Source organism: Lontra canadensis, unplaced genomic scaffold (assembly GCF_010015895.1).
Source record: "Lontra canadensis isolate GAN:19392208 unplaced genomic scaffold, GSC_riverotter_1.0 scaffold107, whole genome shotgun sequence".
Classification (NCBI taxonomy): Eukaryota; Metazoa; Chordata; class Mammalia; order Carnivora; family Mustelidae; genus Lontra; species Lontra canadensis.
Window position 1 is genome coordinate 6478964 of NW_022631101.1, and position 12633 is coordinate 6491596.

Below are 12633 nucleotides of genomic sequence, written 5' to 3' on the forward strand. Positions count from 1 at the left end.
GAGATCACAAGTAGGCAGAGAGGCAGGCAGAGAGAGAGGGGGAAGCAGGCTCCCCGCTGAGCAGAGAGCCCAATGCAGGGCTCGATGCCAGGACCCTGAGATATGACCTGAGCCGAAGTCTGCAGAGGCTTTAACCCACTGAGCCACCCAGGTGCCCCTGAATTCCTTTTCTTTATCTTTGTGGAAACTATACTAGGTTTCTTATTTGTCGTTTCTATGAGACATACTTAAAATATCTTGCATGCATAAAAGGTTCTTTAAATTGATAATAACTTTCAATTTTGTAGAATAATTTTACACTTTTACTTTCATGTTTTATACTGTTGGCCACACTTCTTTGTATATTGTAGTTGTAGTCATTTGTGTATTGCTTATTTTTATTTTTCTTTAAGTGAGCTCTATGCCCAGTGTAGTGCTTGAACTCATAGCTCTGAGATCAAAAATCATGCTCTTCTGACTGAGCCAGGAAGTGCCTCTATTGGAGTTGTAGTCATTTTTTAAATTAACATATGTATTGTTTCAGGAGTACAGGTCTGTGATTCATCAGTCTTACACAATTCACAGCACTCACCATAGCACATATCCTCCCCAGTGTCCATCACCCAACCACCCCATCCCTCCCACCCTCTCCCCTCCAGCAACCCTGTTTGTTTAATGCTGAGATTAAGAGTCTCTTATGGTTTGTCTCCCTTGCTGGTTTCATCTTTCCCTCCCTTCCCCTATGATCCTCTGTCTTGTTTCTCATATTCCTCATACTAGTGAGATTGTATGATAATTGTCTTTCTCTGACAGACTTATTTTGCTTAGCATAATACCCTCTAGTTCCATCCATGTCATTGCAAATGGCAAGATTTGGGGGGGCGGTTGATGGCTGCATAGTATTCCATTGTGTGTGTGTGTGTGTGTGTATCTATATATATATATATATACCACATCTTCTTTATCCATTCATCTCTTGATAGACATCTAGGTTCTTTCCACAGTTTGGCTATTGTGGACCTTGCTGCTATAAACATTTGGGTGCACGTGCCCCTTCGATCACTACATTTGTATCTTTAGGGTAAATACCCAGTAGTGTAATTGCTGGGTCATAGGGTAGCTTTTTTTTTCAACTTTTTGAGGAACCTCCATGCTGTTTCCCAGAGTGGTTGCACCAGCTTGCATTCCCACCAACAGTGTAGGAGGGTTGCCCTTTCTCTGCATCCTTGCCAACACCTGTGGAGTTAGTAATTTTTAATATTATTTAACTTTTATAGTAGAGAAACAAGTGATCTACATACCACTATTATAGTGCCAGGGTATTATGAATTTAACTCTATATACCTTTGCCAGTGAGTTTTACACTTTCATATTTCATGTCAGTTAACATCCTTTTATTTCAGCCTGAAGAACTCTCTCCAGCTGTTTTGTAAGGCAGGTCTTGTGGTGATGAGCTCTCTTAGCTTTTGTTTTTCTGGATAGCTCTTTCATTTCTGGAGGCTTGACTTGTTGTAGACAGTATTCTCAGTTGGCAGGTTTTTTTTTTTTTTTTTCTTCCAGCATTTTGAATATATTATCCACTTCCTCCTTGTTTATGAGGTTTCTGCAAAGAAATCCACTGTTATCCTTTCAGGGATTCCCTTAAATACAGCAAGTTGTTTTTTTCTTGCTGCATTAATAATTCTTTGTCTTTTAATATGTTTATTATAATCTGCCTTAGAGTAATCTTATGTTGATTTTCACTGGGGTCCTTTCAACCTTCTGTACCCGAATGCCTATATCTCTCCCTAGATTTAGGAGGGTTCTTGCTATTATTTAATTGTTCTTTCTCTCATGTCCTTCTGGAACTTCCATGATGTTAATATTCATTAACATGACAGTGTCCCACAGTTCATGTAGTCTTTCTTAGCACTTTTTCTTTTGGTTCTTCTAGCTTGCTAACTTCGATTAATCTGTCTTTAAATTCACTTACACTTTATTCTACATGATCAAATCTGTTGTGCCATCTACTGAATGTTTTACTTCTGTCATTATATTCCTCAGCCCCAGGATTTCTGTATATTCCTGTCTCTTCTTGAAGGGTTGATGGGATTGCCTTCAAAATCACAATCATCTTAGGATGGAGCCAGTTATGTGCTGCTGGTGGGTATGTTATCAGGGACTGGGGTGGGTATGGGTTCTGTCTGGTCCCTGAGTGGGTGTGACTGCCTCCACTACCTTGCTCAGTAGAGTGGCACTTGGGTGAGCATACACTATGCGACCACAGCTGGGTCCTCCAACAGTGAGCCCGTTACCAGGTGCATGGCAACTGTGGTTCCCACATGGTTTCTGAGAGGGACTGCTGTCTTGTCACTGGATGGGGTCTTAGGTAGATAGGACTGGCCTTGGGCTGTAATTGAGAGGGCCTGGACTGTGCTCCAGGTCTGTTACAATTTCTACAATCATGTTTGTTGTCAGCAGACCTAACTCTGGAGACACAAATGGATGTTTCTTGGTAGGGCTTGGGTGGGCTGGTCCCTGACCATGATTGAAGGGCTTGTGCCTGAGCATAGGGCCCTTTCAACATCTCCTTAATTGCAAATGTGTCTCCTGCCTCATACCTGTGCATGCAGGATTGTCCATGGACAGTGTTGGGATGGCCTGGAGCTAAATATAGGGCCCTTTCTAGATTCCTGAGGTGTGGGTATGTTTCCTACTGGGTATCTGCTAGTGCACTGCACTGCAGCTGTGACATATGGGGAACTGAATATAGGGCCTTTCAGAATTTCAGGAATTACAGGTGGGTACATCTGCTGGGACCTTGGCCCCTCAGGACTGCTGGCAGACTATGAGTATGAAGGGGTTGGAGTTGAGGATGTTACTGAACCTGAGTTCCTCTGCTTGATGTGTAGCAAAGCCTATCACTGAGACATGGAGTATGTGGCCAGGAAAAGATTTATTCAAGAGGCAGCCAAACAAAGAGATGGGAAGGTAGGCCTCAAATCTGCCTTCCCAAAGGGGGATAGTCAGAGATAATATTTAGAAGTTGTCTAGGAAAAGAAGCCACATTACTTAAAAGAGGTTTCTAAGTAGGGAAGGACTAAGGTCATTGTATTATCTGGACTTGTGTGGGGCTTCTGTATATGTTGTCATGAAGTGCATGACTAGAAAGTTGGGTCCCTAGCATGATCCAAGGGTGGAATTTTAGGTCCTTATATATTAAAGTTCATCTACTGGACACTCACACATGCTTACCAAGAAGGTTGGTGGTTCTGGCCAGGTCCTTGGTGAAATTTTGAGTCTCTGCAAAAACAGTTAAATCAAGGTTTTGTTAACATTCTTGCTGGCATAATCATCTCTGTGGAAACATTGTGTCACAGCAGGGCATAGAGCCTGTGTTAGCTCATAGTGTATGCGGGGAACAAACAGAATTTGGGTGAAAGTTACAGTTGTACTTAGTAGTGCTGTTAACCTTTGGTTACCAGTTTCAAATACAGGGCACTTTCCGGATCTCCAGTGTTACAGGTAGGAGTGTCTTCCACCCAGGCCCTCATACTGCTAGCGGACTATGGCTGTGAGGAAGCTACAGTCATTAATCGGACCCGTTCAATTTCTCAGGAGGCATGGGTGAGCATTTCTCCTGCCTGCTCTCTGTATCAACAAGACTATTTATACACGATGGTGGGGAATCTACAGTTTAACCTTTGGCAGACTTGCTTCAAGAGGCCCCAGGACCGTGGCTGAGAGGTGCTGGAGCCAGGTAGGGCAGCTTCAGGGTCCACAGCCTGCACCAAGGTCTGAATGTCTATTATCCAATGCACAAATGACAAAACCAAGCCAAACAGGACTACAGCCAAGTCCTCAAGGCTACAGAGCTATTTTCAGATCTGTAGATGGGGCCTGAGAAATGAGACTCTCCTACTATGTCCCTGTGCCCGGAAGAACTAGTTGACTACAACTAGGATGGGCTGGACCCAATTTACAGGGCCCTTTCAGAATCTACAGTTGGATGAAAGCTGGTGGGCTTATCTTAAAGAGCTCCAGTGTTCATGACTACTTTAGAGTCCACAGCCAAGACCAAGGTCAAGGTCTCTATGTCTGTTACTGGACGTAGAGATGGGTGTGACTGCTACCAAGGTCCTTGGTGTATGGTACTGGTGACAGCCCCAGAGCCAAGTGGGGCTATTGGCAAGTCCTCAGGAGTGTGGAAATGTTTCTGTATCTGAGACCCTCGTCTGCCAGGAGCTGCCTGGGTGAAAGCCTGCCTTCTTAAAGGGGCTCTCCTTGGTCTTAGACTGCTCAGGGATTTCACACTTTCCTACCTGGATCCCAAAGCTCCCAGGAATGCACTTTCATAGGTGGATGGATGCCAAATTATTGTTGTTAATGGGGCGAAATACAGGGGTGACACCTTATTGGGCTATGTGCTGACATCACTCAAGGATACCTGTTTTTAAAACATTAAGGAATGATTTGACTTCTAGAAAAGGCTGAACCTAATCATTTAAAAAACCAAAACTCTGTACCTGTTAAACAATAACTCCATTTCCTATTCTTCCCTGTCAACCATTATTCTGTTTACTGCCTCCATTACTTTGATTAGTCTAGGTATCTCATACCAGTAGAGTGATTTTTGTGACTGGTATATTTCCCTTGGCTTAAGGTCTTCAAGCTTCATCCAGGTTGTGGCATGTGCCAGAATTTCTTCCTATTTAAGGCTCAATAATTTATTATAAGTATATATCACAATATCCATTTATGAAACAATGACACTTAGATTTTTTCCTACCTTTTGGCTGTTATGAATAATGCCGCTAAGAACATAGGTTTACAAATACCTCTTTGAGACCCTGCATTCAATTATTTCGGGCTTCTATACTGTTTTCTATAACAGCAATACCAACTTACATTCCTATAAACAATGCACAAGGCTCCAGTTTTTCCACGTCTTTACCAACAGTTGCTATTTCATGTGTGTTTTAAGTGTGAGGTGATAGCTCATTAGTGATTAGTTAGGTTGAACATTTTTTTGTTGGCAACCTCCCTTTTACTATATCTTTGTGCAGATGTAAATAACTCCTGAAGGTTACCACTTTTTATTCTTCTGTATAATATACATGTGTTTATATGTGTCTCTATGTAATATACATGTGTTTATATGTGTCTCTATGTAATATTTATTATTCTACCCAAGGAAATGGTTAGATTTTCCTTTTCTTCAAATCTGTACTACCTATATGGGGAAGTGTTCAATTTTATTAATACAGGCTTTTCACATGTCTTGTTAGATTTACTCCTATTTTATACCGCAGCTCGACTTCTAAAATCTCTTCTAGCTGCTTGGAATGTGCACAAACTATGCACTATATGTTTGTCATAATCTTTATAATATTTTGTCCGATTTTCTTACAATATTTTCCTGTTAATTCTTTGGCCATACTCTGTACGTTCTTTTCCAGTGATTAATTCTTTACTAATACCTCAAGGTGCTAAATAATATATTGTGTTGGCATTTCCTAATGTTCTTGTTGACCTTAGAGGGAATCAGTCTGTTTCTCAATAGGGAAACTAGCATTGGGGGGTCAGTGACAGCTTTGATTAAGTTGAATATATATTCATCCATATCTCAGTTTTATAAATTTAAAAGTCATTTCTTAACTATTGTAGTTTTGGCATAAGATTCACTTAAATTCTTAAATTTGCCAATATTTGCTAAAATTATACTTAGAAATTTTGGATATCAAGGCATATATGAGACTTGTTAAATATATTTTTGAGAATCTTTGTAAGATTTGGGAAATTTCTATTCTTAGAGAATAGCTATGTCAAATGGACTTTTCCTAGTTGTAGCAGTTGTATAAATCATCTCTAATGACTTAATAAAAGTTCACGGCATGCTCCCCTCTTTTTTTCTCAAGCCCTTCGTATCCTTCCTTGTTTCTATTGCTAACTTAAGTTCAGGAGCCTGAGGATAAACAGGTAATTATATGTTGGAGACAGTGAACTTCTCAATTAAATGTACATGCCTTGCTGTGGTTCCCTCATCTAGCAGATCACAGCATGTAAATATTTTCTGCTTCCATCATTTGGGACCCTGTCTGCTTATTATGGAAAAAGAATAGCTTTTCCCATACACTCAAACTTGAGTACATAGTAGGAAATCTAATCATTTATGGGGATTGGGAAAGTTGGTTTTGTTTTTTAGTTTTTGATGTTTAGTATCTCTTAAACTACAGGTGAAGTGATGACTGCATTTCTGCCTGGAGTTGAGGTCACAGAATCACAAACCCAAAGTCTCCAAAAAGTGCTGAAAGCAGAAAACTGCCAAGAATACTCTACCTGGCACACTTGTCCTTCAAAGTGGAGAGAAGTTTCCCAGGCAAGTGTAGGCTGAAGGAGTTGACTGGCCTTTGGAGATATGTTAAAGCAACTTCTTCAAGCTGAAATGAAAGGACATGTAATTCGATTTATACTTTCACATGTTTTCCTGTTACCAACTAGTAAAGGTAAACACATAGTTAAATTCAGAATATTCTCATGTTGTGTTGGTGGTGGGTAAATCACCCTAACTCTAGCATGGAAATTACAAGTATTAAAAATAATTGTAACAAATAATTTGTTAATGGATATACAAGGTAAAAATATGTAAATTGTGATATCAAAACCAAAACATGAGTGGGGAAAGTAAAAAATATAAAGTTTTCTCAGCTTATGAATGTTCATGGTAGCCACAAAGAAAAACTTGCAGTAGATCTATGTATGCCAGACAGCAAGTCATAAAGGGACAAAATAATGAACAAAATGGCAGTAGTAGTAAGCACATACCTATTAATAATTACATTGAATGTAAATGGACTGAATTCTCCCATCAAAAGACAGAGTGGCTAAATGGGTAATAAATACAAGACCCAAGTATACGTTACCTATAAGAGACTGACTTTAGCTTTAAGGACACATACAGACTGAAAATGAAGGGTTGGAAAAAGATCTTCCATGCAAGTGTGGCTAGAGTTATAAGATAAAGAGGGTCATTTTATAATGATAAAGGCATCAAACCAGAGCATATAACATTTGTAAATACTTAGGCACCCATGATAGGAAGACCTAAATACAGGGACAGGGATAATAGTAGGGGACTTTATCAGGACAGAAAATCAATAAGAAAACTTTGGACTTAAATTATACCTTAGACCAGATGGCATCAACAGACATTTATAGAACATTCTATACAACAGCATCAGAATACAAATTCTTCTCAAGCAAACATGGAGCATTCTCCAGAATATAGCATATGCTAGGCCAGAAAACCATATCAAGCCTCTTGTCTAAACATAGTGGTTAAAACTAGAAATCAAGGATAAGAAGAAAGCTGGATAATTTCCTTAATATTTGTGGATTGAACAGTTTGTAATTGAACAACTGATAGGATAAAGAAGCCATCAAAGGAAATAAAAAATATCTTGAGGCAAATGAAAATGGAAATTCAAACCAAGCCCAAAGTCAGAAGAAAATTTGAGCATGAATAAAATTGGAAATAGGAGACATTACAACTGACATCACACAAGTACAAAGGATCTAAAAGACTGCTACAATTATATCCCAAAAAACTGGGCAAGCTAGCAATGGAACTTTCCTAGAAATAGTCAACCTACCAAGATGAATCATAAAGAAATAGAAAACCTGAAGAGACCAATTAATAATAAGGAGACTGAAACAGTAATCAAAAACCTAACAAAAGTTGAGAATCAGAAGTTTTCAATAACAAATTCTGCCAAACATTTAAAAATTACCAATTCTTCTCAAAGTATTCCCAAAAAATGGAAGAGGAGGGAGCACTTCCAAACTCATTTCATGAGGCCAGCCTTACCCTGATACCAAAACCAGACAAGGACACTACAAGAAATGGAAACTACTGGCCAATTACCTGATGAATAGAGGTGTAAAAACCCTCATGAAAATAGTAGCAAATTGAATTCAACAGGGCATTAAAAGGATTTACACAGTATTACCAAATGGGATTTATTCCAGGGATGCAGGATGGTTCGATATCCACAATATCCACAAATCAATCAATGTGATACAGTACATTAACAAAATAATGGATTAAACTCCTATAAGAATCTCAATAGATGCAGGAAAAGCCTTTGACAGAATTCCATGCCCATTCATGATAGAAAACTCTCAACAAAATGTTTGTAAGGGGGAAGAACCTCAACATAGCCCACAGCATACTCAATAGTGAAAAGGTGACTGCTTTTCATCTAAAATGAGGAATGAGACAAGGATGTCTCTCACTCGGACCACTTTTCTTCAATATAGCACCAAATGTCCTTGCCAGAATAATTGAGAAGTAAAAATTTTGAGGAAACCTGGTCAGGTACATGTCTGTTTTTCTCAGGATTAGATTCATGATAAATGATCTATCACTGGAGGTGTTAACCTTGAACACTTGGTTAAGGTAGTGTTTACCAGGTCTCTGTATTATAAAGTTACTATGTGTCTGTGTCTAGCCCAGTCCCAGAGGAAGGGATAAATTAATCACCTCCTGGGAATAGGAATATCCTCCCCTATTATTTTGTATTTTTCTACCAGGAAGATTTGTCTCTCTCTCTATATATATATATGGAGAGAGAGTTTACATGATTTAAATATGTGTGTATATATATATAAAATCTTACATTGTAACATATTTTTAATTCAACACTGTGATACTTATTTTGTTGCTCAAATTTTTTCAGCTTTTGCAACTGGGAGCAAATTGCAACTGGTCTTAGATTAAACCATATAACCCTTTCATTTATTCTGATTTTTTTTTCCTGATAAAGATTTTATTTGAGAGGGAGGGCTAGCATGATTTGGAGGAGGGGCAGAAGGGCAAGCAGATTCCCTACTGAGTATGACCCTGAGATCATGACCTGAGCCAAAGTCAGATGCTTAACTGAGCCACCCAGGCATCCCTGAACTGAAAATTTTAATATAGGCTTTCAAAAGCAGACTTGAGCAAACTGAACCAAGAATCAGCAAACTTGAGCAAAACATTAAATATCTACTCAGAGGAGCAAAAAGAATCTTGTACATTATTTCACTTGTAGTCTCATGAGCTATAGAACTCAGAAGGAGAAGAGAATGAGAAAGGGACAGAAAATGTGTGTAAACAAATAATGGCTTGAAAACTTCCCATATCTGGTAAAAGAAATCCAAGCGCATATTCATGAAGTCCAAAGGATCCCCAAATAATTTGCAAGTTGAGATCTACGGCAAGACACATTAAAAAGTCAAAGTAAAATTTTCGTTAGCAGCAAAAGAAGAGGCCTATAATATACAAAGGAGCCCAAAAAGAACCTTGCAGATTAAAAGAGTAGGCTAATGTGGAAGTGAAAAATTACAAACAAAAAATACCTTATCAGCAAAGCCATCCTTTAGAAATAAAGGAGAGATAAAGATGTTCCCAGACAAGTAAATGTTGAGGAATTTAACCACTCGAGCTGCCATACAAGAAATGTTAAAAGGAGTTATTCATACTGAAGCAAAAGGACACTAATCAGCAGCATGAAAACATAAAAACTCATTAGTGAAGGTAAGTACATAGTCAAATGCAAAATATTCTTATACTTTAATGGTGTTGCATAAGCCACTTTCTACTCTAATATAAAAGTGAAAAGAATTTAAAATGACAACTATAATAATTTGTTAGTGGATACACACTAAAAATATGTAAGTCATAACACCAATAACAAAATGTTGGGAGAAGTACAACTGTAAAATTTTAGTATGTAATCAAAATTATTTTCAGGTTAAACTAGACTGTTACAAGTAGTTTTATGTAAGCCTCATGGGAAATAAAAAATCTTGTAAATATACAATATACCAAGAAAAAGGAATTAAAGGATACCACTAAAAGATTAAATCACAAAGATTTACAAAGATTGTAAGATAGGAAGATAGGAAGAAGTTGCTTTCTACCTATATTGTAGTTCCTTTGTTACTAACAAATGGCAATGATGAGTCTTCATCTATCAATAATTAAATCGATGAAATTTCCCAAATAAAACACATAGAGTGGTTGAATGATTTTCTAACTCCAATCCTGTACTATGTATACAACTCATGTTAACTTTGAGGACATATATAGGAGAAGGTTGAAGCGTTGGAAAATGTTATTCCACACAAATGATTATCAAAATAGAGCAAGCCTGACTAGTCTTAGACAATTAGACTTTAAGTGAAAACCTATCAAAGGAACAGAGAAGGTTTTTATAATGATAAATGGGTTAATTCTTTAAGAGAAAATAACAATTATAAATTTGTATGCACCCAGTATTGGAGTCCCTAAATATATAGAACAAATATTAACAATTATAGGGGCACCTGGGTAGCTCAGTGGGTTAAAGCGTCTGCCTTCAGCTCGGGTCATGGTCTCAGGGTCCTGGGATTGAGCCCTGCATCAGGCTCTCTGCTCAGCGGGGAGCCTGCTTCCTCCTCCTCTCTCTGCCTGCCTCTCTGCCTACTTGTGATCTGTCAAATAAATAAATCTTTAAAAAAAATTAACAATTATAAAGGGAGAAATACACAGATCTACAATAAGAATAGGGAACTTCAATACCCAATTTTCAACATTGGGTAGGTCACTCAAACAGACCATCTGTCAAATACACTGGACTTGAAATTACACTTTAGGTCAAGTGTACTTAATAGACATATATAATATATTCCACTGAACAGCAGTAAAATGCCCATATGTTAAGCCACAAAACAAGCCTTCAGAAATACAAAAGGATTGAAATCATATCCAAGGATTGTTCCTAACCATGTTCTGGTTCCTAACCAGAAATCAATATCAAGAACACTGAAAAATTCACAAATATGTGGGAATTGAACAACAGTTCTGAAGTAGTCCTAGGGAGAATCGAGAGAGATCATGAAAATGGAAACACAGTACACCAAAACTTAGGGAATGCAGCAAAAGCAATTAAAAGAGGGATCTTGAAAGTGATAAATACATAAAGAAAAAAGAAGATCTCATAAGTGGAATTTAAGAAACAAAACAGATGAACCTAGGGGAAGGGAAGGAAAAACAAAACAGAGGGAGGCAAACCATAAGAGACTCTTAACTATAGGGAACAAACTGAGGGTTGCTGAGATAATTGAGTGATGGGCATTAAGGAGGGTACTTGATGGAATGAGCACTGGGTGTTACATGCAACTGATGAATCACTAAACTCTACCCCTGAAATTAACCATACACTATGTTAACTTATATACTATATGTCAAATAAGAAAAGATCTCCATTAAAGAAGACCAAAGTTAGCAGAAGGAAATCATAAAGATGAGAGAAGTTAAAGCAATAGAGACCATAAAGGTAGTAGAAAAGATCAATAAAATGGTTTCTTTGAAAATAGCTAGAATAAATAAGAAAAAAGACTAATAATAAAGGCATATCCTTACAATACCACAGAAATATAAAGGACCAAAAGAGACAAATATTAACCATCACATGCCAACAAATTGATTACCTAGAAAACAATGGTCAAATTCCTAGAAACATACAACCTACCAAGACTTACTAGTGAATAAACAGAAAATCTGAACAGATCAATAGTGAGTAAAGATACTGAATTAGTATTCAAAAGACCTCTCAATAAGGGAGATCCCAGAACCAGATGCTTTACTGGTGAATTATACCAAATATTTGAGGAATTAAAGTCAAAATTTCTCACTCTTTTAAAATATTGGAGGAGGGGACATTTCTAAACTCATGAGGCCATCATTCCCGATAGCAAAACCAGACAGGGGTACTACAAAACACTACAGGTCAATAGCCCTAAAAAACATAGATGCAAGTATCTTCAAAAAATACTGGCATGGGGCGCCTGGGTGGCTCAGTGGTTAAAGCCTCTGCCTTCGGCTCAGGTCATGGTCTCAGGGTCCTGGGATCGAGCCCCGCATCGGGCTCTCTGCTCGGCAGGGAGTCTGCTTCCTCCCTCTCTCTCTGTCTGCCTCTCTGCCTACTTGTGATCTCTGTCGAATAAATAAATAAAATCTTTAAAAAAAAAAAATACTGGCAAACAAAATTCCACATCATATTAAAGGGATCATACACCATGATTGAGTGGGATTTATCTGTGAGGTTCAAGGATAGCTCACCATATACAATTCCAGAAATGTGATCCACATTATCAGAATGAAGGTGAAAAATCATACAATCATATTAATAAAGAAAAATTATTTGATAAAATAAAATTTCCTTTCATGATAAAGACACTCAACAAATTAGATATAGAAGGAATTTCCCTCATGTAATAGAAGCCATCTATCACAAGCCCAAAACCAACATCCTATTGAATAGTGAAAGTGGAAAGCTTTTCTTCTAAGTTGAGGAACAAGCCAAGGTTGCCTATTTTTGCCACTTCCATTCAATATAGTACTTGAAATCCTAGCCAGAGCAGAACAGCAAGAAAAAGAAATAAAATCCAAATCATAAAAGAAGAAGTTAAATTTTCCCTGTTTGCAGATGACATCATCCCATATTCAGAAAATTCTAAACCTGCATTGCATAACCAAGAAACTGTTAAAACTAATAAATGAATTCAGTAAGTTGCAGGATAAAAAAATGAACATTCAGAAATCAGTTGTTGGGCACCTGGCTGGCTCAGTTGGTTAAGTGACTGCCTGTG

General features: G+C 37.9%; 1 long non-coding RNA gene across 1 annotated transcript in view; it reads left to right on the forward strand.

The window, feature by feature from the left end:
* Window positions 1-6576, forward strand: part of LOC116856159 — a 57141-nt gene extending 50565 nt beyond the window's left edge. The window contains exon 4 of the long non-coding RNA XR_004380481.1: window positions 6195-6576. This is a non-coding gene — a long non-coding RNA (uncharacterized LOC116856159). The remainder of the gene's footprint in view (window positions 1-6194) is intronic.
* Window positions 6577-12633: the final 6057 nt, after the last annotated feature.